We start from the raw sequence: 24,957 nt of genomic DNA, 5'->3' as shown, positions 1-24,957 counted from the left end.
ATCATAAAGACACCCCAGTCTCCGCTGTTCCTCATTTGCAAAGGAAACATAAACCCGGGGTAAGCACCTAAACCAGTGGAATCTTGCAGTGCTGTGGAGACTGGGGTGGCATGTAACAGTATTCAACTTTTTAAAAGCCACAGTTAGGATAAAAAAATAATCCATTCCTCAGATCAGAATTCTTTCATTTGTAAGATATTAATGAGTAATAGAAGAAGAAAGTATCTAGTCTGGTGTTCCAAGGACTCATTTCATTAGCTAGCACATCAGGAGGAAAACCTCACATGATCTTTAAGCTAAACATCAACTAAGAATACTGAATGCAGCTAAAATGTAACTCAGCTGATTTTCTGCTGTCACACACCTCATTGTATTCCCCTCCTGAAACAATGGACGGAAACTCAGCTCAATGCAAATGAACTCGGCCAAACAATGTGTCTCCGGATCAGCTGCCAGCACCAGTGGGTTTGACCGGCTGCTGCTGCCAGTCAGTCTGAGATCTCCATCTCTGGGTTGTTCTGAGTTCAGCTCTGGGAACAGAGAAAGATTAAAAGACCTTCATATTGTGTAGGTGGGTAACTGAATCGGCAGCCTGTTGTGGATTTTCCTGTCATCCTGCAAATTCCTGGACTTCCTTCTTTGAAAAAAGCTTAAAAAACCAAATGCTTGGTGTGTTCCCTGTCTTGCATATATAAATGAAACATGGAAGGAGATAATAACATTTTGCACTCGTTGTTGTTTAGTCGTGTCCGACTCTTCGTGACCAGGCACTCCTGTCTTCCACTGCCTCCCGCAGTTTGGTCAGACTCATGTTGGTAGCTTCGAGAACACTGTCCAACCATCTCATCCCCTTCTCCTTGTGCCCTCCATCTTTTGCATTCATAGGTTCATTTTATAAAGTGGCTGTACATAGGTGTGTGCAGATAGATAATATAAATACAGAGTAATATATCAGTTACGTTCGCCCTCAGAGTGGCTTGCATATGGTCACCAGATACTGTCCCAAACAGACACTGGTCATGGTTCTCCCTTATTGAGCTACATACGGTACTTGCCTTCAGACCATTCTCTGGACAGGCCATATATATCTGTTCATCTGCCCTGTTTACGAGAACAATCATAGAGCCAGGGCAACATCTGTGTAGCACTAGACAAATCTGCCTTGCATACTATTTAAGTCAGGCATCCCCAAACTGCAGCCCTCCAGATGTTTTGGCCTACAACTCCCATGATCCCTAGCTAACAGGACCAGTGGTCAGGGATGATGGGAATTGTAGTCCAAAACATCTGGAGGGCCGAATTTTGGGGATGCCTGATTTAAGTACTAGCCTTGGAGCAAGGAAAATCATGGTGGTGGTGTTAGCAGAATGGTTTTATGCAGTGCTATTTTTCTAGAAAAAAGAGGTGCCGGAACTCACTATGAACTCTTATTCTCTTGTAATGGCAATGGTGCCCACCTGAGAGGTGTTGGAACTGAGTTCCAGCGAGTTTGGGCTGGGAAAAAAGCCCTGGTTTTATATCACACAGAAAGGTGCTAATCAGTGGGGAGGGGGGGCATCCAATTCCACCCTCACCCCTCAACAAAAATATTGAGGCTGATCTTGATGGGAAAACAGACCAGGGAGGTATTCAAGGGGAAAGTGTTGCAATAAATGGTTGGTTACGGTAATTCAGTAACCCTCGCATAGATGGGGTAAATGCACAACAAAGAGGCAAGAAGATAGCTTAAATGTCTGTGCCATATAACTGTTAGCAAGTGTGGGGCGGTGGGAAGAAAAGTCTGAAGAAAGGATGTGGGAGGAGATAGCAAACACTCCAATATTTATTGAATTATATATCCAGTTGCATAGCTAGGGGGTGGGGCGTACTTGGCGGGCACTTACCTTGGGGGCGGCACGCCAGAGCCCATGGTGATGCCCCACTCCAGGTGCCCCAGAGCATGCCACACCGCCCCCCAAAGCAGCATGGCCCAGGGCTGTACTCATAGGGCACCAAGCTGCTGTGTCATCATCCCCCAGCCAACAGAGGGGGGCTGAGAAGGACACAACAAGCATGCACTGGTCCCACACTTGGCAGTGGGCCCACAGTGTGCCTGAGCCACGGTGTCCCTCCTGGTGGTGATGCGGTAGCTCAGACGCCTGCATGCACTGTGCCGCCTGAAAAAGCAGCATGGGGCTGGCCCCTGGCCGTCTCCTCCCCCTTTGCTGTCTGCCAGCTGAGGGAGAGGCAGTGGGTGGATTCCCTGCAGGCTCTGTGCTGCTTGAAAAAGCAATGCGGGCCTGCAGGGCGCCCAAGCAGAACACAATGGCTTATCTCCCAGTCCTAGCTGAAAATACTGGAGAATGAACCTGGGACCTTCTACATGCAATGCAGATGCCCTACCTCTAAGCTACGCCCCTTCCCCATATTAATTCATCACATTTTTGTTCCACTCTTCCTCCTAAGAACTCAAGGTGGCTGCATTATATGCAAACTATGGTTTACCTCCAGAATTGTTTTTAAAATCAGTGTATTTGTTTTTTACTTTGTTACCCTAGAAACATTTGCCACAGATTATCCCTACAGAAGGGACCCAGGTGGCGCTGTGGGCTAAACCACTGAGCCTAGGGCTTGCTGATCAGAAGGTTGGCGGTTCGAATCCCTGGGACAGGGTGAGCTCCCGTTGCTTGGTCCCAGCTCCTGCCAACCTAGCAGTTCAAAAGCATGTCAAAATGCAAGTAGATAAATAGGAACCGCTACAGCGGGAAGGTAAACGGTGTTTCCATGTGCTGCTCTGTTTTGCCAGAAGTGGCTTAGTCATGCTGGCCACATGACCTGGAAGCTGTACGCCGGCTCCCTCGGCCAATAATGCGAGATGAGTGTGCAACCCCAGAGTCGGTCACGACTGGATCTAATGGTCAGGGGTCCCTTTACTTTACCTTTATCCCTACAGAAAAGGCTGTGGTTTGCTTTTTTAAAAAATAAATCTTAGCCTCAGTCATAGAGAAAGTTAGTCCTGCTAAAGTCTCATACACTAAGCACACCTTACTTTATCTGTATTGTGCTTGAAACAACTGTGTACATGCTAGTCTTCTCCCTCAAGTTTCTGAATTATATTTCTGATGGCAAATAATTTTTTGATGTGTATATATATTCAGAATCACTATTGTTTTGCATTCAAAACAGGCTAATTTTGTAGCCTGAAATTGTGTTTGTTTTTACATTTATTTATAAGTTTGATTTTTTTTCTTAACATTTTGACTGCATTGTCCTACGTATAGTTCTCCCCACTCCCAAAAATAAGGAGAAAATGACCCCAGAATGACCTCTCTGACTAGCAGAGCTCCTGAGAACAAAGTTGCCTTACACCAAGTCAAACTATTAGTCCACCTCTCCCCATTTTGTCTACTCAGACTGGCATCAGCTTGCCAGCGTCTCAAGCAAAAAAAGACTTTTCACATGACCTACTACCTGAACCTTTCAACTGGAGGAGCCAGGGGTTGAACTTCCGCATTTAAAGCATGTGTTCTGTCCTTGAGCTAGAATACAGTTCTAGGGATAGAACTACCCCAGAATACAGTTTCAGGAGTTGAAGCTCTAGCTGAAATCCAAGTAGCATTCCCATTTCAAATCTTTTATCAGTACAATTCATTAACCCATTCAATTATATTTATATAGAAGAAATAATTTTCTGTCATTGGGACAAGCTGCAGAGTAGTTTGGTGGAGTATCATAGACTGGAAATAATCCGTTCTCCTGAAATGCTACTTGACCTTCAGGGTAATCAACTGAAGCTGCTGTAGGATTGCTTATCTAGCCCCAGCGAAGTTCTGAAAGTGACACAAGTCTGGGATTTTGTTGTTGTTACCATGATAGCACTCCACTGAAACACCATCAGGTCACTCTCATGCTACTGTTCCAGTGCCTTTGTAAAAATGCTTCTTTTCCATCCAGTTAAAATGACTCTCCCAGAGGACTTGCTCCAGCCTGTTTCATAGCCCTTGTCTTTCTACGCCTCCAGGAATCGCAAGTTCTTCTCTATCCTGTCAAACAATCCTACCACTGTTGCTTGTGATGACAGTCACTTCTGCCTTTCCTGGCATGTGGACCAGTTTCCCTGCATCTCTGCACCTCCTCATCACTACAAACCACAAATGAAAACATAGCACTTCCTGGCTGATATTGTTTTACTTTATGTAACACTGCAGGGATGTGTAGTGACACCTTACCAAAATAAGGAAGCTGATTCCCAGCTCAGGATAGACAGATGTATTTTAAGGCCAGACTTTGCCACAATAACTACTGCCTGCTTCAAAAGAATTACTCAGTGCTGCACTGTACAAACAAAGGGAGTGGAGAACTAAGGATGCTTTCATACAGGCTAAATAATTCCTGATTTAGCAATGACATTTTGAGGTATTGGGGGGGGGGAGTGGTTTCCCCACGGATATGAAGATGTGATCACACACACACTCGTCCAACACTACGCTGCCGATTGTGACACATGTGGCATGTGGCTATTGAATGCACGCTGTATGGACTCACCCTCATGACCATAGCAGGCAGGGGGTTGTTTTGGAAATTCCTTTATGCAACATCTAGGAAGCAGGAGCAGGGCCGTCTCAAGCAGGTCGGGCACCATGGCACCATGGCGCGGAGATCGCTTCGGCGCCCCCACCCTGGTGGGCAGGCAGGCACGCGTGCCGCGCCGCGCAGCACCCCCCTGCTGCCCCAGCGCCCCGCGCCACCCAGCCTACCCCTAGAGCCGGCCCTGAGCAGGAGGGTAGGATTGAGGACAGCCATCTAACATGTCTATAAATACAAATTAAGTATGCTCAAATAATCTACAGTAGAGAGAGTTCAAGAACAGTAGGTGTTTGTTTGGATGGGCACTCATCTACCAGCGAAGATGATGCTTGTTCCCCATTGCTGCCCTAAAGAATTAGACAAATTAATGGAGGAGAGGGCTATCAAAGGCTACAAGCCATTATGGCTATGCTTTGCCCCCACAGCAGGAGGCAGTAATGCTTCTGAATACTGGTGGCTGGAAACCACCAGTATTTTGTGCTCAAATCTTCCTTGCAGGTTACCCAAAGGCATCTGGTTGGCAACTGCGACAACAGGGTGCTGGAACAGGTTGGCCACTGGCCTGATCCAGCAGGCTCTTCTTATGTCCCTATGTCCCTGGTCTGCATGTGCTGACATCAGTTCTCCAGGGTTTCAGATGATAATCTTTTCCAGTCCTAACTGGAGACGCCAGGGGTCAATCCTAGAATATCTTGCATGCAAATCAGTACACTTCCACTGAGCTGCATATGTGGTTCACTGCTATATCCCACCTAGCTTTAAAAGGCCAAAGGGAGGCATTTTGCTTGTAAGGGCGTGATTCCAGAGCACCATACTTTTCAGAGACAGATCCAGATTGCAGTGTTGCAATGTTCACCTTAAAAGTAGTGAACAAACATACTCCCATTGACACAGACACACTCCCTTGTCCCCATGGTCTGATTAGCAGATGAATCTTAACTCAGTGTTTCTCAACCTTTTTTGGGCCATGGCACACTTGTTCCGTGAAAAAAATCACGAGGCACACAAGCATGAAAAAAGTTTAAAAAATTAACTCTGTGCCGCCCTATATTATAATTATGACTGTAAGAAACACTTGCCAAATATTGCTTTCCGGTGGGTCAGCGCTGTGTATTGGAGGCCGCCAGGTTCGTTTGCACTGAGCTTTGGGAAAGAGGAGGAGAAATATTGCTTTCCAGTGGGTCAGTGTTGTTTATTGGCGGCCGCCAGGCACGTGACAATGCAAATCGCCCTTCTCGTCGCCGCACGTCGCGGCACACCAGCCAGCGTCTCGCGGCACACTAGTGTGCCACGGAACAGTGGTTGAGAAACGCTGTCTTAACTGGTCTGATTAGCAGATGAATCTTAGTTCAATACTGGCAACAGCACAGTAACGTCCATTGCACCTGAGGGTGCAGGGTAATATAGGAGAATCAGGACTGGTCATGTAACACACAGCTTTGTTCTTCAAGGTAATGGAAAAGCTAGGAGGCTGCTGTCACTGCTCCCCCTACAGCATTGGATACCTGAGGCAGTTGCCTAATGGTAGAGCTGGTCCTGCACAAACCAGCCAAGCAGAAAGGCTGCGGCTTCAGTGTGAAACTTGCTTTTAGCCCATTTCTTGTCTGACAAATCTCACAGTAGCAACATGGGTCTCCTATCCATGCTTTGTATTTGTTTTGGAGTAATCCACAGGATCCGAATGCAAGCCTGGGTGCTGAAGGGTGAGTGCGAAGCAATTCTGGTGGGAGCCCTTTATTCAGGGACAAGGCAAGCGTATTTATTTTCTCCTTACTTAATTTCAACCTTGAGAATGCACTGATCTTCTCTCCCCCCCCTTCTCTGGGTTGAGGATGACGATTTCTCTTGACTCCATTCCAAGAATGCTGTCTTCTCTTTATTGATGGGGATTGCGCCGTTCATTCTTATCAGAGGAATAGGTTTCAGCTATGCTCTCGCTCCATTAGCTCCGATACACCGTGGGGAATAAAGCTGCCCATCTCTTTCACTGCGAATGCCGGCAATGGAGCGCTACCCTGGTTGCTGCCAACTCAGTGATGTCATCTTCAACTGCAATGCGACCTCCCCTCCTGGCCTTGTGCAAAACTCCCTTAATGAGGCGTCTGTGCTCCTGGCTGCTTCCCTGTTGGCACTCAGGAAAGCAAAGGGCGTGCTGCACAAATCCATCTTTGCAGGCATTCATCTTTATTGTTGCATACTGACCCAAAGTACCTCTCTCCCTCCGATGAGCCTGATTGAAATTCAATGGGAGAAAAAAAAATGCCAGGAGAACAATTTGTCCTTAACTAAACACAGCCATTTTCTTCCCCCTCCCCCTCCCCCTCTGTGCAGGAGCTGCTGCTAGCTTGCTTCCAAGATTCTCCTTCGGGCAAGGATAAAAGATTGGGAGCCTGAATTTCTGAACATTAGCTAAATCTAGTGGATGGACCCGTCCCCACACCTCTTCACTACGCAGCATTTACAGTCAGATGCAAAATACTGTACACAAGCTGCAGAAGCAATCCCTCAAGAAAGTAACATGAGATTCCTCTTCTCTGTTACAGGAGCTTATTTCCTCTGGACAAAGCCTGCATACAAGGCAAGGCTGCACCTTTTTATTCTGATGAACTGCCCTGGTCATTTTATTTTAAGTAGCAGTTGAGATTACTGTGCTAATCACTAAAGAAAATGCATGCATTCCCAATAGGGCTTCGTGCAGAGTTTGCTCCATTTATTTGATAGGAGCATAGGAAGTTGCCTTAGATGTAGCTCAGGTGGTTAGAGTGTGATGCTGATAGCACCAAGGTTGCAGGTTCAATCCGTATATGGGACAGCTGCATATTCCTGCATTGCATGGGGTTGGATTAGATGATCCTCAAGGTTCCTTCCAGCTCTAGAATTATATGTATATACCAAGTCAGACCATCTAGCAAAGCTGCCCATGCTGACTGGCAGCAGCACTTCAGGATTTGAGACTGGGGTCTCTGCCAGTCATACTTGGGAGACACTGGGGGAAAATGCTCTGTTTCCCCACAGTTCAGTGGAAGTAGTTTCCCAGCTGTCTGCCAATGTAGTTTGTATCATATTCTGCCCCTAGGTGGCTCACATGTGGACCTCATTTTATCAATCCTGCAATGTGGGTTAGTCCAAGGAAATTAGACTCACAATTAACAATCCTGCAATGAAGGTTAGTCTAAGGAATGATTTACCCAAGGTCATTCAGTGAGCTTCTTGCACAAGCAAGGAATTGAACCTGAGCTTCTTACAATCAAATTTGTGATAGAGCCACCTCTGAAAGACACAAATATGTTTGTCTGGGAAGTTTGTGAAAATATTGCATAACAATTATAATGTATGTCTGCCTTAGACAATGTCCATATGGCAAAACTCTTGAGAGAATGTTCACACTTTACTCTCTTTGGAATTCTAAAGTAAGTAGATGATGCTTCCAATATTACACCACCACAAATCTTGTTGTTTTCTGAGTGTATACCCAACATTCTAACCCAGTTTCCCTTAACCTGGCGCCCTACAGATATTTAGGACTACAACTGCTATCATTTCTGACCACTAGCCATGCTGTCTGGGGGTGATGGGATTTGTATTCCAGAACATCCGGTGGACACCAGGTTGTAGGAAGACTGCTGTAGCATGCATGTTTTTGTTTGTGCTTCAGGGAGTGCATTTGACAAATGCTTCCTCCGAAGGTTTGATGATGTCATCACTGCACTCTCAGTGGAAAGTTCCATTGACTTTAGCCAAAACTGGACAAGGTCTCTAGCACTAGGAAATGTTGTATTTTCCATAAGGGTGGACAACGGAGCACAAATAGCTTCATATTCGCAGCAAACATGATGGTGATAGAGAACACCTATGTGAGATACAATATATATATATTCAATCAGTCACTGATAATTCTATTCTGTGGCTCCCAAGGCCTGTTTGTAAAACGATAGTAATAACCTATGCTTGCACTTAGATCATGAGTTGGTTGGGCAGAAGGAGAAGAGGAGCAGAGCATGAGGAAGGTAATGCAAGACAGTGTGAGGGCAGCAGCTGCCTAACAATACTAGCACACAGCTTCACCATTTCATTGCAGAGCTTGTGATTTGGGCCTCACATGATTGCAATAAAATCACAAGAGCAGCCATCTGGGTGTGTATGCATATATTTGGCAATCCACAATGGCACAGTATCTTCACAACAGTGAGACCTTCTGATTGACTAATCAAAATGTAAAACATAGAGGACACTTGAAGTCTGCTAGGGCTTTCACTATACTTCTCCTCATTAACATCTTGTATCAGTGTTGTGCTAGGCACTGTGCAGAACACAGAAATCATACAGAGCCTGCTGAGAGTTCTTGCAGCCTACAATAGCCAGGCATGACAGGGATGGACAGAGGCCATTGGGTAGGGGACAGTTAAGGTACAACAGAGGAGATGAGGGGCTGCTGTGGTCTGTATACTTATGGAAGTGAAGTGCTTTGAAGTAAGAGACACCTGCGATGGTCTTAGGCAGGCATCCCCAAACTTCGGCCCTCCAGATGTTTTGGACTACAATTCCCATCATCCCTGACCACTTGTCCTGTTAGCTAGGGATCATGGGAGTTGTAGGCCAAAACATCTGGAGGGCCGCAGTTTGGGGGTGCCTGGTCTTAGGAATAGTCAAAATACGAGATAGTTGTCAACCAACATCTTAACTATGCTAGGGGCAAATAGGTAAAGGTAAAGGGACCCCTGACCATTAGGTCCAGTCGTGACTGACTCTGGGGTTGCGCACTCATCTCGCATTATTGGCCGAGGGAGCTGGCGTATAGCTTCCAGGTCATGTGGCCAGCATGACAAAGCCGCTTCTGGCGAACCAGAGCAGCACACGGAAACGCCGTTTACCTTCCCGCTGTAGCGGTCCCTATTTATCTACTTGCACTTTGACATGCTTTCGAACTGCTAGGTTGGCAGGAGCTGGGACCGAGCAATGGGAGCTCACCCCCGTCGCAGGAATTCGAACCGCTGACCTTCTGATCAGCAAGCTCTAGGCTCTGTGGTTTAACCCACAGCGCCACCTGCGTCCCTGGTAGGGGCAAATAGTCACACCTAAATAGCGGCACCTTAACTCAGATAGAGTTGCAAAATGAGCCTTAAAAGCCATGTTTGATAGATAGATAGATAGATAGATAGATAGATAGATAGATGATAGATAGATGATAGATATTCAGATCTATCTATCTATCTATCATCTATCTCTCATCATCTATTTATCAAGATATACTGTATTGCAATAGGCCCCTCTGAATCTGAGTTCTCTGAATGTGTCTCATGCTCAGACCAGTTTGTGCAAAGAATTCATAGCCAGCTGGGGACACATAGAAATGCATAGATGCATAGAACAACACTGTTACAAGTAACCATATTCTGTTTCTGACAGCAATGGCCAATAAGACCAGGTGGTATATTTTGTGACCAAAGGCAGTGGACGAGGATGCTGGAAGCATGGTGGTAGGTGATGCACAGTTGATGACTCACCCCAGTAATACCTCCAGCCACTTGCTAATGATATTAATGGAATGTACCTGTGTGAGGAAGGGATGCGGGTGGCGCTGTGATCTAAACCACAGCCTAGGGCTTGCCGATCTGAAGGTTGGCAGTTCGAATCCTCGCGACAGGGCGAGCTCCTGTTGCTCGGTTCCAGCTCCTGCCAACCTAGCAGTTCGAAAGTACGTCAAAGTGCAAGTAGATAAATAGGTACCGCTCCGGCGGGAAGGTAAATAGCGTTTCCGTGCGCTGCTCTGGTTTGCCAGAAGCTGCTTACTCATGCTGGCCACATGACCCGGAAGCTGTACGCCGGCTCCCTTGAGCAGTGAAGTGAGATGAGCACCGCAACCCCAGAGTCGTTCGCGACTGGACCTAATGGTCAGGGGTCCCTTTACCTTTATCTGTGTGAGGAGCTACTAGCCAGTTATCAGCTACACACCATGGCATTGATCAAGCCACCCCATGCCTCCAAGACTCCTGCCATTAAGAGAATGGGGCTCTATTCCACCCACAATCTGGTTCCTGCTCTGCAGTGGCAGACATCCTGTATCTGCCACATCACCTCCTTGCTCTTCCTGCCTTCCTACATTCTACAATCTTGTAACCTGAGACCTGCACTGAATTCATTGAAAGAGAATAGAATGTAAGCAACTGCAATCTGGATATGGTGAGGCTGAAATTCTCTCCACCCGCCTCCCCACAACTCCCCGCTCTGTCTCCACACATACACCATCATCCATTTGCATAAACTATTAAGCAGCAAGCTAAATAGATGTGGCCTCTTTAGGCTGTAATCCAGCGCTGAGATGAGCTAAGCGCACAGCACTTACTGCTCCATGTAATCAATTCCAGTGCAGCACATTCATTATCGTTGCCTTTAGCATTCATATGTCTCATAAAGAAAATGCTCCCATGTGTTGCCCAAGGCCTCAGCAGCTTGTTCGCTGCCCCTAGTTCTCTCTGATTTCCTCCTTTAAAAAAATAAGTAAATTAAAAAGCAGCTCTAATTATTGTCCCTGCTTCCATGGATTCCATTCAGACACCAATCTCCGTGTGTCAGCGCCGGGTTGTGGGCAGCTGTGTGAGGTGAGCTGGAGGCCAGGAACTATGGGATGAGCCACAAGTCAGAAGCAAAGGACAAAATCAGTAAGCAGTATCACGGAGCTAAGCCAGGTGTCAAGACTGAAGAGCAAGTCAGAACTGGAGGACACAGAAGGCACGATTGAGGTGCAAGCCAGAGGTCAGAACCAAAGGACAATATATGAACACACCAGAGCTCAGAAATAGGTTCAAGCAAGACTCAACTGGCACAGAAAGGACTGCGCTTTCCTGTTCAGGGAGAACCAATTGCCAACCTGGGTGGGCAGAGTCAGTTCAGGGCCTGAGGGTACTCCACTGAGCCACATGCAGTTCAGTGGCTCACCACAAGGGGAGCCATCCTGATTTCACCACTCCTTTCTTATGTGGATAATGTATAAGTTTCTGAACAATGTCAACAGAAGCTTGGTGAGCTATATATGCACTAATGCTCTCTGCAGTATGCAGCAGGTGATTTTCCATGTCTGTCCCTTACAGATTTGTGGATCTGGTATGCTCTAATGTGCAGGTAACGTGCAATCTGCATTGTGCCATGCACCAGCCCAGGCTTTATCTGCTCTACAGTTTCGGATTCAGGGTTGGCACATTGAGGAATACTGAGGAACAGCATCAACTTATAGGTGCCACACACCATTCTGTTTAAGCAAGAGCCACGTGTTCTATTCTCATTGCTGCTGCTTCAACCCAAGTAGAGGCATGATTAACTGCACTCCAGGCATAGCCAGAGTTGCAAGGCATTCATCTTAACATGTGAACCACTGCTTCGGTCAATTAACCAAGGAGGTAAATCATGGGTGCCTCTAAAGCCAGATCTCCTATAATAAGGGAGCAAAAATGTAGGTGGCCAGAAACAACTGGTGCCTAAAGCAGTTGGTCCTGGTGACTGGGTTGGTGAAGAGCCATTGCTGTTTTGTTTTATGGTTTTATTTCACAGTGGAACTGTGAAATAAAGGAACGGCTTAGGGAGCTGGGTATGTTTAGCCTGGAGAAGAGAAGGTTAAGGGGTGATATGATAGCCATGTTCAAATATATGAAAGGATGTCATATGGAGGAGGGAGAAAGATTGTTTTCTGCTGCTCCAGAGAAGTGGACACGGAGCAATGGATTCAAACTTCAAGAAAGAAGATTCCACCTAAACATTAGGAAGAATTTCCTGACAGTAAGAGCTGTTCGGCAGTGGAATTTGCTACCAAGGAGTGTGGTGGAGTCTCCTCCTTTGGAGGTCTTTAAGCAGAGGCTTGACAGCCATCTGTCAGGAATGCTTTGATGGTGTTTCCTGCTTGGCAGGGGGTTGGACTGGATGGCCCTTGTGGTCTCTTCCAACTCTATGATTCTATGATTCTATGATTCTATGGTACTTTTAAACCTTGTACAGTGAATTGAATGCTGGATGAGTGGCATAGAAATATTTAAGTCCAATAAGATTAGTTAACGTAGCAATGTAAAGATAGTGATGATTTCCAGGTAAGTGTGCCCTCTGGCATCTCTCAGTTAGGTGGTGCCTGAATAGAAGACAAAAGGAACGCACTACTATTACAACTGAGTGGATCAGTTCACAGGCTCCCAAGAGAGGCAGGGATGCTGTTCAGCAATGGAAGGAAGATGGACCAAAGCAAGAGGCAGGTTGTCACAGCCAGAGTACAGAACAGCAAGGAATCATTATCATCATCATCCTGTCGTGGGGGTTGCGTATCCTCATAATTCTGCACCTGGGGCCATGGTCTCTCTCTCTCACACACACACACACAGGGCCGGCTCTAGGTAGAGCCCTGGTGGCGCGGTGCGTCAGGGCGCCGGGCCGGTAGGCAGGGCGCACGCGGAAACCATGCTGCGCCCTATGAGGGCGAGGGCGCCAGAGCGATCTCCGCCCCTCAGCGCCAGGGCGCCCGACCTGCTCGAGACTGCCCTGCACACACACACAATATGCCACTGCCAGGGGGAGTCTCTGTAAGTTCTGCATTGTTTTAGCTGCTGGGCTAGCTCTCATAAAAGAAATAAAAGTGCACTAGACAACAGCAACTAAGGTGTGCCACGCCAGGGATGTGTGCAAAATAAGAAATGTGATCAGTAAAATGAATCCAAATGACTCAATTTTTGGCATATCCAGTATGAGAAAGCAGAAGTCTTCTCAAGCCACTAGCCACTCCATATCCCAAACAGTGGAGTTCAGTCATGGACTTTTCAGTAGCACAGAGTCCAAAGTTCCCTGTAGAAGTGAACTCTGGTGTGGGCAAAACTCACCTCTGCCCTCGTGCTGCCCACCCCATCGAGCTATGGGCCACTGCCTCCCCAACAAGAATTCCCTGGCAGAGTAATGTAGGAATTAAGGTATCAGCTGGTAGTTGCCGTGAAGAGCTCAAGGGGGGGATATGAGGACAACACTGAGTCCCCCACCTCCCAATTTCAATCCCCCTAAATTGCTTACTCTCCCATTAGGCTGCCTACAAATGTGGTTGCAAAATGGGGGGCCATTTTTGCTCAGCTCTGCTTTTCAGCCTCTCCGTGATAACAGGCTTTTAGTCCTCTGATACAAGTAATTCCACACAATGGCTGGGATCCAAACTCCTTCAGGTGCCTACAAAGAGCGTCTTTTAAGGTGCCTGTGTGTACACAGCAGCGCTTCCCACTTTCTTCTTCTTCTTCTTCTTCTTCTTCTTCTTCTTCTTCTTCTTCTTCTTCTTCTTCTTCTTCTTCTTCTTCTTCTTCTTCTTCTTCCTGACAACAGGTCTTTGTACCTCATAGCAGGACGTTTCTGAAGATGCTTCAGTTTTGGAGGCAGCAACATGGTTTAGTTTAAAAACTAATGAGCCCCATGACTTTTTTTTTTGGAGAAAGACCATTTGAAATGTTTGACCTCACTGAGCTTTAGAAATCTTCTGATCTGCATTGGCCATTGTGACAAAACTCCAGGATAATGAACTTGATAGAATCAGCACAGGCTCATGCCAGATTGTCAGAATATGTCTGACAGAGTGCATCAGAAGGCTGATAAATACACCACTCTCTGATTATATGAATGGTCGGAATGTGTTACACTTCCAGCTAAACTAAATGTGAGTACAATTAACAGGAAAGCTTAAAAAAATTCCTAATAGCAGCAAAGAACGAGTTCAAGCAGCATCAGGACTACAGGAAACGGAGAGGGAGACATTAGCTCTCCTTCTCCGCTGTGATCATCCCGTTCAGACTTGCAAACAGCAGCAGGGGTGGCAATTTTCCCAGACTATGGTGGGGGAGGAAAGGGTTAAGCTCTTCCTCTGCACTCTCTGAGCTCTTGCTGTTAGGACTCGCCTACAGCTGCTATACCTTTTTTTATTTTTTTAGAAAAGTATTTTGATTGCATTCATGCAATTAATGCCATGCCTAGTTTAGCCCTTAATCAATGCCTGTCAGCTTGAGCACCTACATTATAGCATGGAGTCTGGATTTCCCTTCCTGCTTTGATTCTGGTAACAGAATTAGTGTGGCACTGATTTTGGGTATAGTGGTCTGCATTAGTCTTTGTTGCTGCATATTAGCAGGGTTTCTGCGTACCAGGAAGTTGGGCTTGAAGCAGACAGTTAGTGGGCAGGAGTAGGAACAATGGTCAGTTTAAGAAAGAATTCTAGGAAGTGTCCAGTTAAAGGATTACAAAGGCACTACCTTCTTCCAAGATGGCAGGTTCCAAGGCCACTTACACTCTGGCACCAGTGCACTCCCACTGCTGGTGTTTGGAGCTGTGCATACTCAATATTACCAACAATATGTGCAAATGTGACCTGAAATGCAGCATGGGAAGGCGGGGGTGGGTGGGTTTGACCTCGCTGTGTTTTAAGCTGCTAGTGTGTACATTGCCCAAGTCTCTTAAAGCCGGTGACAGATGACTTAATCCAAATGGTTTGTTTCTCAAATGCTTTTCTGAGTGTTTTTACTCCCCTGTTTCTAGCCAACGCTGCTATGCAAAATCGCCACAAGTTCTTTTCTTTTCCAATACCTGATGCGTTTGATGTCCGTTTTCTCCGTCTGAAGAAATCAATGTCTGTATCAGTAGATGAATGTATTGGTTTTGCCTCTCCAATACAAGCCTTTTCAAACAAGATGGTATATTCTGTAGCCACGTCATTTTAATTAAAAATATACCAGGGAGCTATTCATACTGGGGGCACATGAAAGGTTTCAGCAACATGCCCTGGAGCAGTTCAAACTTAATAAAGTCAAGGTGGGCCTTGGAGGACACCAGGCTTGCCTTTGATGGAGCCAAATAGATTTATAACATCTTCTAACAGCAAAGAGTTTTGTTCTAAGCAAAGAATATTTGATGGGGTATATGCAACGTCCTGGGAAAAGAGTCATGGGGGTGGGGGAGAGAGAAAAGGAAGACTTTGTTGTTTTGTTCATTAGGGAACTCAGCTAGAAAAGTGCGGCTTAACTTCCTTTTTGCTTATACTGTAGCATGTTTAATTTCAAAACAAGACTGGACCCAGAACACAAACTCCAGCCTGATTTATCTAGTCTTGCTGCCACCTGCGATGTCAATTTGATATCTTAGAAAGAAGGCAAATAATCTAGGATTGGTTAGGAAGGAGGGAAGAAAATAATAACTGATAAGAATATTTACTTTGCCAGCACATAAAAAGACCAAGGGGGTGGCCAGTGAAATTTGTAGGCAACAGGCTTTGTGACATTACATGACCTTCCCACTTTAATCTGCTTGGCTATAGCAGAGAGCACGAGAAAAGTGGCAAATTCAGCTATCAGTTGAGGAAGTATGCTAGCCATGTTTACATCTTTGTCAGCTAATGAGGACCAAGTACCTTTATACAATATCCAGAGCTGCTGTGGCTTTTGCTTTCCTTTGACCGTGCCATACTGTCCCTTGCAAAAAGCTAGAGAAGTATCTCCATTTCTGGCAAATGTCTAAGTTCATTCAATCAATAACTGCAACAGAAAAGGGTTGTTTGAAAGCCTTTTGATCAAAGGTATCGCATTACCACAGCACAGCACATGACTCCCTATGGCATCAGAGAAATTCAGCCAATGGCAGCCAGAGGATATGACAAGTGGGTAGCTGACTCATTTGAAGGATGCTCATGGACCTGCTGTGAAACCTTGAGGTCTGTTGCAAGTGTCAACTTCATTGAGACAGCAATTCAATCACATTTTATTGGATTCAGGGAATCACCTGGTAAGAGTAAGATAAGGAAGACTGAACTAACAAAAAAGTGATAGAGGAGTGAGGGAGGTGGGCACTCCAGGAGATTTGACAGTGAATAATATTTGCTGTTCTGATGGGTCACCATCGTATGAAATTATATCGTTCCACCAAATATATATTACGCACACATGCATTCAAAGAAGAAGAAAAAAGTAAACATTGTTAGGGTTTCCAGACTCAATAGAGGACAGGACTTCTGTGCCTTTAATTGCCCTGCTCTCTTTTGAGTCTGGAAACCTTAAAGAGAAACCAGCAGACCCTTTGCTTGGAAATTGGTTCCCAATTAGCTAAGTACAGTACTGTTTTCCAAAACCCAAGCCATGAACCCCCTACTTTTGAAAATGTCGATACCTCTGTGGTAGTTTTTGTTCTGTGAATGGTGCCACCATACCCTCCAACATGTCCCAGCGCAAAATTGGGCTGTGCTCTCATGTGAGTTATGTGACCCGCACGAGAGCATGGCACCCAACAGATGCACATCTGGCTGCGATCTCACATGTTTTTGGGCCCTGTGTTCTCATGTGAGATGTCCCAGATACAGTAGTTGATAGATATGTGCCACGGACCTCCTGGAAGACCACCAATTGGGACCACCCTGGAGGGCTGTGGAGTTGGCTGGGTGCTGTGCTAGCTTTTGTTTCAACAGCTGTTGTTGTGGCATGGAATTTGCTGCTGAGAGTACACAGGACCACATTTATGCTATGTCAACATTAGCACAGAGGGACCATAGGATCATCCTGAAATCAAAACTTTGCTCCACTGTAAGAATGCAGATGCTTAGAGCTACGATTAGAATCACACAAACACACACACACATATATATGGAAATAAATAAATCTGACATACTGTCAATGTTTAGATTATTTTTCTTTTCTTTTTTACATTTTCACAAGAGCAGGAAATTAGAGGGAGCAGACAATCATTATTTAATGGCAGCAGCAGCTCAGTTTCAGATGCATATCTAGGCAAATTCTTCCAAGCATAGCAGACATCCCCCCCACCCCCCCACCCGCCCAATATGAAGTGAATGCTGGCTTGGCATATACATCACCCCTGAGAGTCAAAGATAAGGGAAAGCAGTGCAGGTCAACCCGAACATGAATTGTTGATAAAATCTATATAGCACACAGCACCGTGGATTAGCATACATGCACAGAGGAGAGAGCAATGGCATTGTAACGTTTATTACAGTGAGCCACAAATGAAAAACAAGCATCAAATAGAACATGCACACTGTTTGAGAAGACCAGGTCAACAGGGATTGGGGGGGGGGCAAGGGGGCAGTTTTGCTACCAGACAAGTAGCACCAGACTTTGACAAATGCATTTTCATGTCTGAAGTGAAGAACAAGATGGTGCCTCCCTTCCGTTCAATGCACGAAAGTCAACTGAACTGACAGATGACTCTTACTTCAACATTGATAACAGTATAAACCAGTATCCATATATATAAATCAGTATCCACACATATAAGGGAATGCTAATTAAAAATAGCACATAGATGGCATCACACACCAATACAGATTTCTAAAATAACACCTGGACACTTGCCATATTACTGGCGTGGGCCAGAGGTACATTTCCTCTGGTTTATACTGGGATTGCCTGCTGATTTATATATTTGGATTAACGTTTAGAGGGAGATCTCCAGTATATGTAGAAATGATATTGTAATGACCCGCCCAATTTTCATTGTTAAATCTCTGCAAAGGCTATGTGTGTGATTCATGCTCAAATGACCTGCTAACATGGATGCTGGCTGCAGCCAAAACCCCGATAGTGGAACACACTGAAGGACATGCAGTTAACATTTTGGTACAAAAATGTGTAGATACTAGTGATGTCAGACAAGGTTACCCTCTACATCACAGTGGCTCTCCCAAAGGCTGGACCGGTTCCGTGCATTAAAGAGTGTGTGGGGGTGTGTATAGTTGCTCTTTACTAGGACTGTAAAAGAAGGATTCAGACAAACATCTGAGTGATGCAGTCACTGAGTGTGGGAACCAGCCAGTTGACCTGCCCGGCACTACCAAACAACACCTCCTGGAATTCCTTTGCAAGGTGTGTGGTGTGGCAGGAAGAGGAAAGTTGTGTTCTTGCACTTTGGCTATGACATGTCACAGCTTGGCTATGAAGAGCTGTATCTCACTAGCAGGGCATTTTCCTTGTGTACAGAAGGCCCCAGATTTAATCTTTGACATCTCCAGGGAGGCATGGGAGACACTTCTATACAAAACCCTGGAGAGCCACTACCAGGCAGTGTAGATGATATTGGGCTAGAATAGATGAACTTGACTCAGTACAATAAAACTTCCTGTGTTCCTAGGAACTTTGATTACTTGATTTCACCTCTGCCATCTTCCCTTTTGCCGCTCCTCGGGAGCCACCCAAAGGGAATGACAAGAAGTGGCTCAGTCAAGATTCGGTAGAAAAGATTCAGGATTGAGACCAGGGAGGGGGAAAAATATTGTCAGCAGAGTTGTGGCACCTTGTCACCAATGGAAGTGAGACCTTGCTATTACAGGTGGTGAGGATGCTGAGCCTGATGTAGCACAATGCTAATTGTTGCTGGTTGATTCTGTGCCACAGATGGCCATGATTCTGAGGGTGGCATTGACTTTTGGAAGAAAAAGAGAGTAATTTCTCTTACAAATGGTACATAAAAACAAAAAACAAATAAACAAGTCATCACTGAAGGAAGCTTAATTATCTGGCATATTAGTCCCAGGGAGTAATAGATTAGGGAGCAGGTAGAAATTATTGCTCATTCAGTTCGGTAACTGATTACTTTGTGCTGTAGTTTATCATACAGTTATCTCACTACTGTTGGCTTAATCACTGGACCCTCATTCCAGGTATGGGGGAACTAGTTGTAGTGACTCAGTGGAGAGGTATAGGCACTCCAAACATGCTCAGAGGTATCCTACAATCAGCTTTCCAATAAAATGGTCTCAGCTTAGGTATCGCATAGTATGGTGGGCTCACACTCCAGAACCCTATGAAACCAGGGGACCAACTTAACTAAATTTGTAGGATCTAGTCCACAAACTATATTATGCTCATTGTTCTCTAATTATAGATGGCTGGATATATAACCATGACTGGATGTGTGAGACACACTAATCTGCCAGGACAAAGGGTTCAAAACCAGTGGGAGCAATTTGGATCTACCTGGGAAAGAGCTTCTTTTGGATTGAGAGTCAGAACTACTATTGCTCTGAGACTAGTATCATTTGCCCATATGCAATTCCTTCTGTGTCCATATAAGGCCTGCTCAACCTGTACATTCCCTTAAACAGTAAACTGACGCTTACAAGGACATGATAAATCTCCAGTACAGGTGGGTGTTTTGATGTACAGTTCTAGCAATGTCAGCTTGAATCAACATCACGACTTTGACTTCTGCATCAAGCACAACTACTGCCTCCACAATGAAACCGAAAGGAAGGATAGCTGCTGGCATTTCCACCTCCAGCTAGCAGTGAATGTATGTAAATTAACCACTACCACCACCATGTTCCTGTAAGGCTGATAAATGGGGAAAATAGGTGCCTGTGAGCTCAGATCACAAGAAAAGGGGCTGAATGACAGGGTTGGTAGAAGACATGGCCAGATTATAATAGGGCAGTTGGAACGATTACACAAGAGACCAGGCTTGCAGACTCTGAACTTTATATCTTTTCTGCTTTTTAAAAGTAAGTCTCCAGATCTCCAGGAAGTAAAGTTATGAAGCAAAATGTGCAGCCAACTTTTTGAAGCCATTTCTGGAAGATGTGCCAGTCTGGCTGCTCATGCTTTTCAGTGTTTTAAGCCAATGAGTAAAGTCTGAATTATGTTTGATGAGTGTTTGAATGTCAGGCTACAGGAACCCCCAGGGTCCTAAAGAGCTGCTATTTCCCTTGCTCTTTAGTGCACTCTTCCTGCTTATTTTCCAGTCCTTGAAACTGCTGTAGTTTGCCCTTCCTTTCTAGCAACCAAAATTCACATTTCTTGTGGTGGGTTCATTTGATATCACATACACCCTATATTTTCAGCAAATACTATTGCACAATAGTGCAAATGGGTGTTAAATAATCCTCCTTCCCCACAAGTGGCAAATGCAAAATGTGAAAATTTGGAAAGAGGCTTTGAGATGTCTCCTGCTGTGTAGGAGATGAACTCCAGGAACTCATTAAGAATTCACTATATAGTTAACTTACAATGCAATGGTAAACATGTCTGCTCCTAAATACGTCTTTAGTAGAGCTTGACGTAGGGAAGGATAGGATTGCAAAATCAAACAATTCTAACACAACTGAATTATTATTAATAGAATAAAAATGATTCCATAACATTTAAAAATCCATTTTCGTTATCTCAGTGATTTTGCCATTGGGAAAGAACATTAATAAGTGGAAACATATTTTGTCTTTTTTTTGTACTGAGAAGTTAGGAAAACTCTGACTGTGCTTTTTCTTACTATTTTACCTATAAGAGTAAAATCATCACTAAAATGAAAGCAGTTCACACTGCTTTCCACAGTCCCCTTTGTCCAGTGGCTACAGGCCTAAGTTAATCAATCCTAGGAATCAATCCTAACCTGGGAGTAAGCTCAACTAGGCACAAGTGAGACCTATGCATTTAAAATACTGTATACAGGAAACATGTCAATTTAATATTACTTGAAGCCTTGAAGCTGTATGAATTTGCAAGGAAGGAATGACAAAAAACATGGTCCTTTATGGTACAAATATGCATTAATGCAACTGAAATTTGATGTCTGTGATTCATGCACTAAGTCCCCTTTTGCAGCCATTGATGCCTCTTACATTTTCACAACAGTGAAACTGTACTTGCTTAGAATATTTTTTTTGGAACTCACAGAAATTTATGATTAAGACACACATGTAAAAAATATGTTTATATCATTTATATCCGGCTTCTTCTTCTGATTCCTTTGTTCAGGTGAAGTGAAATAGTGCACTTCACCTGAATTTCTGGAAATTCTGACATGAGATTTTGTGAACATTTCCTGTTTTGATCTAGTTCTGCTGCTTTAAGTCCAAGCTTGTGTGGGCTTTGCCAAAAGGGATCGAACCCATGAATGAGTACCTTGGCACCCTGTAGCTGGCATAGCACACGCCACTCACAGTTTCCACAGCTGATTGGAATGTTCAGCAGAATTGTAGCCTATCCGGCAAATTGCAGCTTGGTGAGGGTTTCGGAGAAGAGAATTTGACACTGAGCAGATTAAGAAAGCTATACTCTCTGTATGCCTGGAGCACTGGTATCTTTCAGAGGGCTCTTCTTGCATCCCAGATTAAGAAAAGGCAGTGAAGATACTGATTTCACAGCGACATGGTTGTTCATATTCTGCTTCAAAGAGCCCCTGAGACTTAGCCTTTATGGGTAGGATTCACCTAATAAGCCATGTCAGTGAAAGCCCCGTGCAAGGCCCATTGCACAAGTGGTAGGCCTTGCACACCCCCAAAACTGGCTCGAGGGGGTGGTGGTGATGGGAGAACTCCCAGAACAGTAAATGGGCAACGCCAGTGCTATTTTTCTAGAAAAAGAGGTGCCAGAACTCACCATGAACGCCTCCCTTGTTCTCTTATAATGGCAATGGCACCTACCAGAGAGGTGCTGGAACTGAGTTCCTGTGAGTTCTGGCAGAATAAAGGCCCTGGGCCACACTTTTTTGGCCGCACAAGCAATGGAGCTCACAGCCCTAACATAATAAAAAGAATGGATCATTATTTGCAAGGAAGAGCGTTCTGTTGTTTGAACCGCCACCTGCCTCCTTAAGGAATACAACTCAGAAACAGGCCTATTCTCAGTGTAGGCTGAAGGTCAGCATCCTAGGGCAGCTACTGTGCCCCACACTGTGCCGTCAGCACTACCACCTTCCCCATGCCTTCCACATAGGGTAGTTGGCTCTGTGAGCCTCCATTTTACTTTCTCACTATAGCACGGAACGATGCTGCATCTGGTGCTCTAGTCTAGAGCACTGCCAGAGTTGGGGTTTGGATTTAAATGGCAGTCTGAGGGTCCAAAGGCCCCCCCAAACCTGGAGCTGGCCCTGCCTGTCCTCCTTTTGTTGTTTAGCAAAACTAGGCCCGTTTTGCGTTTTTGATTTTTTGCAGAAGGAACTACTAAGGGAATTTTATAACCAGCAAATTCTCTTCCGCAGAGTCAACTGTGCTACAGGCATGCGGCGTGTTCTCAATTCCCAATCCTCTGCTGTGTCGAATGTTTCCAAAACTCTTGCAGTAGGAACAAAGTGGGAACAGGACACAGCTGGGCTGGTCCGATCGTCCGCCAGCTGGGAAGGCATGAAAAGGGAGAGCTGGCAGGACTGTTTTTCACTCTGTTTCAGAGCCTGACGTTCATAATGTGAGGAATGGTTCTCTTTCAAAGGACATGAAATGGAAATATTCCCCTTCTCTTGGATGTTTTGGAATGTGGATTTCTGTTTGAAAAACACCTTTTGGGGCAAAGAGGTTTTGCACCAAAATTCTTTGCCAGTTCCTGGAATTGCTAAAAAGCAGAAACAACTGGAGAAGGTCAGGAAATGAAAACAGCTCTGGGACAGCAGAACATTTCAACTTAAAAGCTGCCCGCTGATAGAAAGATGAGTTACAGAAGCAGAACGTCACTTAGAAAATGTGGACTTGTGTAAATCCCATGAAAAAACACACAAATTGGACCTGTGATTTAAAAGTGGGAAAGCAGCAGGAGGAAAGAGAATAGGGTGGCCATGTGGCCTGCTTTAGGGAAGGTAGACCACTATTTGAAAGGCTGTCCAGTCCAAGTTTAAATGAACTATAAGATGGGTCAGCAGCAAGGACCTTGAAATGCAGACTCAGCAGGCACACAGGTCAGCTGGTCACAATCTTCCCCACTGCAGTGATATGTTCTGTATTTATATTTCAAAGATAGCAATTACTTCTAAATTTGCACCTACACATATAAATCAGCATATGCAAATATAATGTAAACCAGTGTCCTCTTTTTGCAGTAACCTTTCCTCTTTTTGTTTTTTTTGTTTTTTGTAATGCATGTGACCACTCTAGAAGAGGATGCCAAGACCTAGGCCTGCCTGCACTCTCTCTACGCACAAAACTGCCTCACCCAAAGCTGCCTTTCTTCTGGCAGGCTTTACTTTTGATCATAGAGCTTGACTGAAAGAAAGAGGAGGGTTTTCTTTGCAGCAGAGGAAACTGGGAAGCAGGAGGGGAGGATTCAAAACTCACACCAACCTCTTATCCCCACACAATTGACAATATGTCTACTGGTCTCTGCCACCATTTTATCTATGCTAGGCTCTTAGCAGACTGGTAATCAATGCCCAAAGTATGCCAACATCTTTTGGCTTCCTTCTGTTTATGGTGGGAAATCAGTTAAGTTACACTTACACACACACACACACACACACACACTTATGCCATAAACACATTTCAGTGTGATCAAGTCTTGCTGGCATAGAATCCACATACACATCCAGGTATTCACAATTTCAGGATGTATGTGTCCCATGTGGTCACCGTAAAAGGGCCTCTCAAAGTAGGGGGAAATGATTGTGGGAATGCATTTTAGCAAATGACAAGGAGATATAATTGCAGTTTTTGCAGATTTTTTTTTAATTTTAAAAAAAATTCTCACAGGGCAAATGTGGTGGAGGGGTGTGTCTTTCTGCGGCTTAACGGTCAAGCAAAGCTCAAATGTGCCTTCCTAAGTATGTCACAATGCTGTGTCTGGCCTGTGGCTCCCTCCTTTTGGAAGCTCTGTTGTTGCAGCTGATAGCCAATGCAGCATTTACTTGCTTATTGGGAAGTGACTGCTACTTGACTTGTCAACCGTCCTTCTCCCTTTGCTAAAGGGGGCTTACTGTGGGTTCATGTGTGCCACAGGTTCACCACCCCTGCTGACTGCCACCAGAAGTGGATTCCATGCTACAGAAGACTGGTGAGAAGAAACATGTAAGCTTCTGACTTTCATATAACCTTTCTTCCTGGTCAAGGTAAACTGCTTTCCCACTCCTACACAAGCCCAAGTTAGAAAATGAAAGGGGGGGAAAGAAACCCCAAACACACCCAAAATGTTTGATCTGATGTCTTAAGGTTTAAGACCCACGCTTGATGGCTAAATATACATTACCCGGTTGCTTCAGCCTTTCCTTGTATGTGTATTGCAAACCCTGTATCATTTTAGTTGCTCCCTACTGAATCCTTTCCGGTTTGCTTGCATTCTTAAAATATGCTGACCTAAACTGGCCACTTTCCAGCTAGCCAGTGCTGAGCCGAGGACCAATTTTTACCTCCTGTGCCTTGAATCACATTATAGACAAGTTCGTCCGAGAGGTGCTTCTGAGGAATAGGCTGACTAATCAGACAAATGACTGGGGGATGTCATTTGCCCACCGATAATTTGCCCATTCTGCCAAATCAAATACAATTTTGACTCAGTAAGTTCTCTTGCAAGGATGATGTGTCATCAGAAGACTTTTGCTTCTTGTTGACAAATGCTAAAGTTTAATCTGTCTTGGATGGGTAGTGAGGGTATATTATCAACAAAGCTCCTTCCTTAGGAATGTTGGAAATGTTTCACT

General features: G+C 45.0%; 1 protein-coding gene across 4 annotated transcripts in view; it reads right to left on the bottom strand.

Moving 5' to 3' along the window:
- Positions 1-24,957, bottom strand: part of PIK3R3 (phosphoinositide-3-kinase regulatory subunit 3) — a 253,064-nt gene that overhangs the window by 85,122 nt on the left and 142,985 nt on the right. The window lies entirely within an intron of this gene.

The sequence above is a fragment of the Zootoca vivipara genome, chromosome 7 (genome assembly GCF_963506605.1).
Source record: "Zootoca vivipara chromosome 7, rZooViv1.1, whole genome shotgun sequence".
Classification (NCBI taxonomy): Eukaryota; Metazoa; Chordata; class Lepidosauria; order Squamata; family Lacertidae; genus Zootoca; species Zootoca vivipara.
Note: the sequence above shows the minus strand (reverse complement) of the source record. Positions and strands in the feature narration are given on the sequence as shown.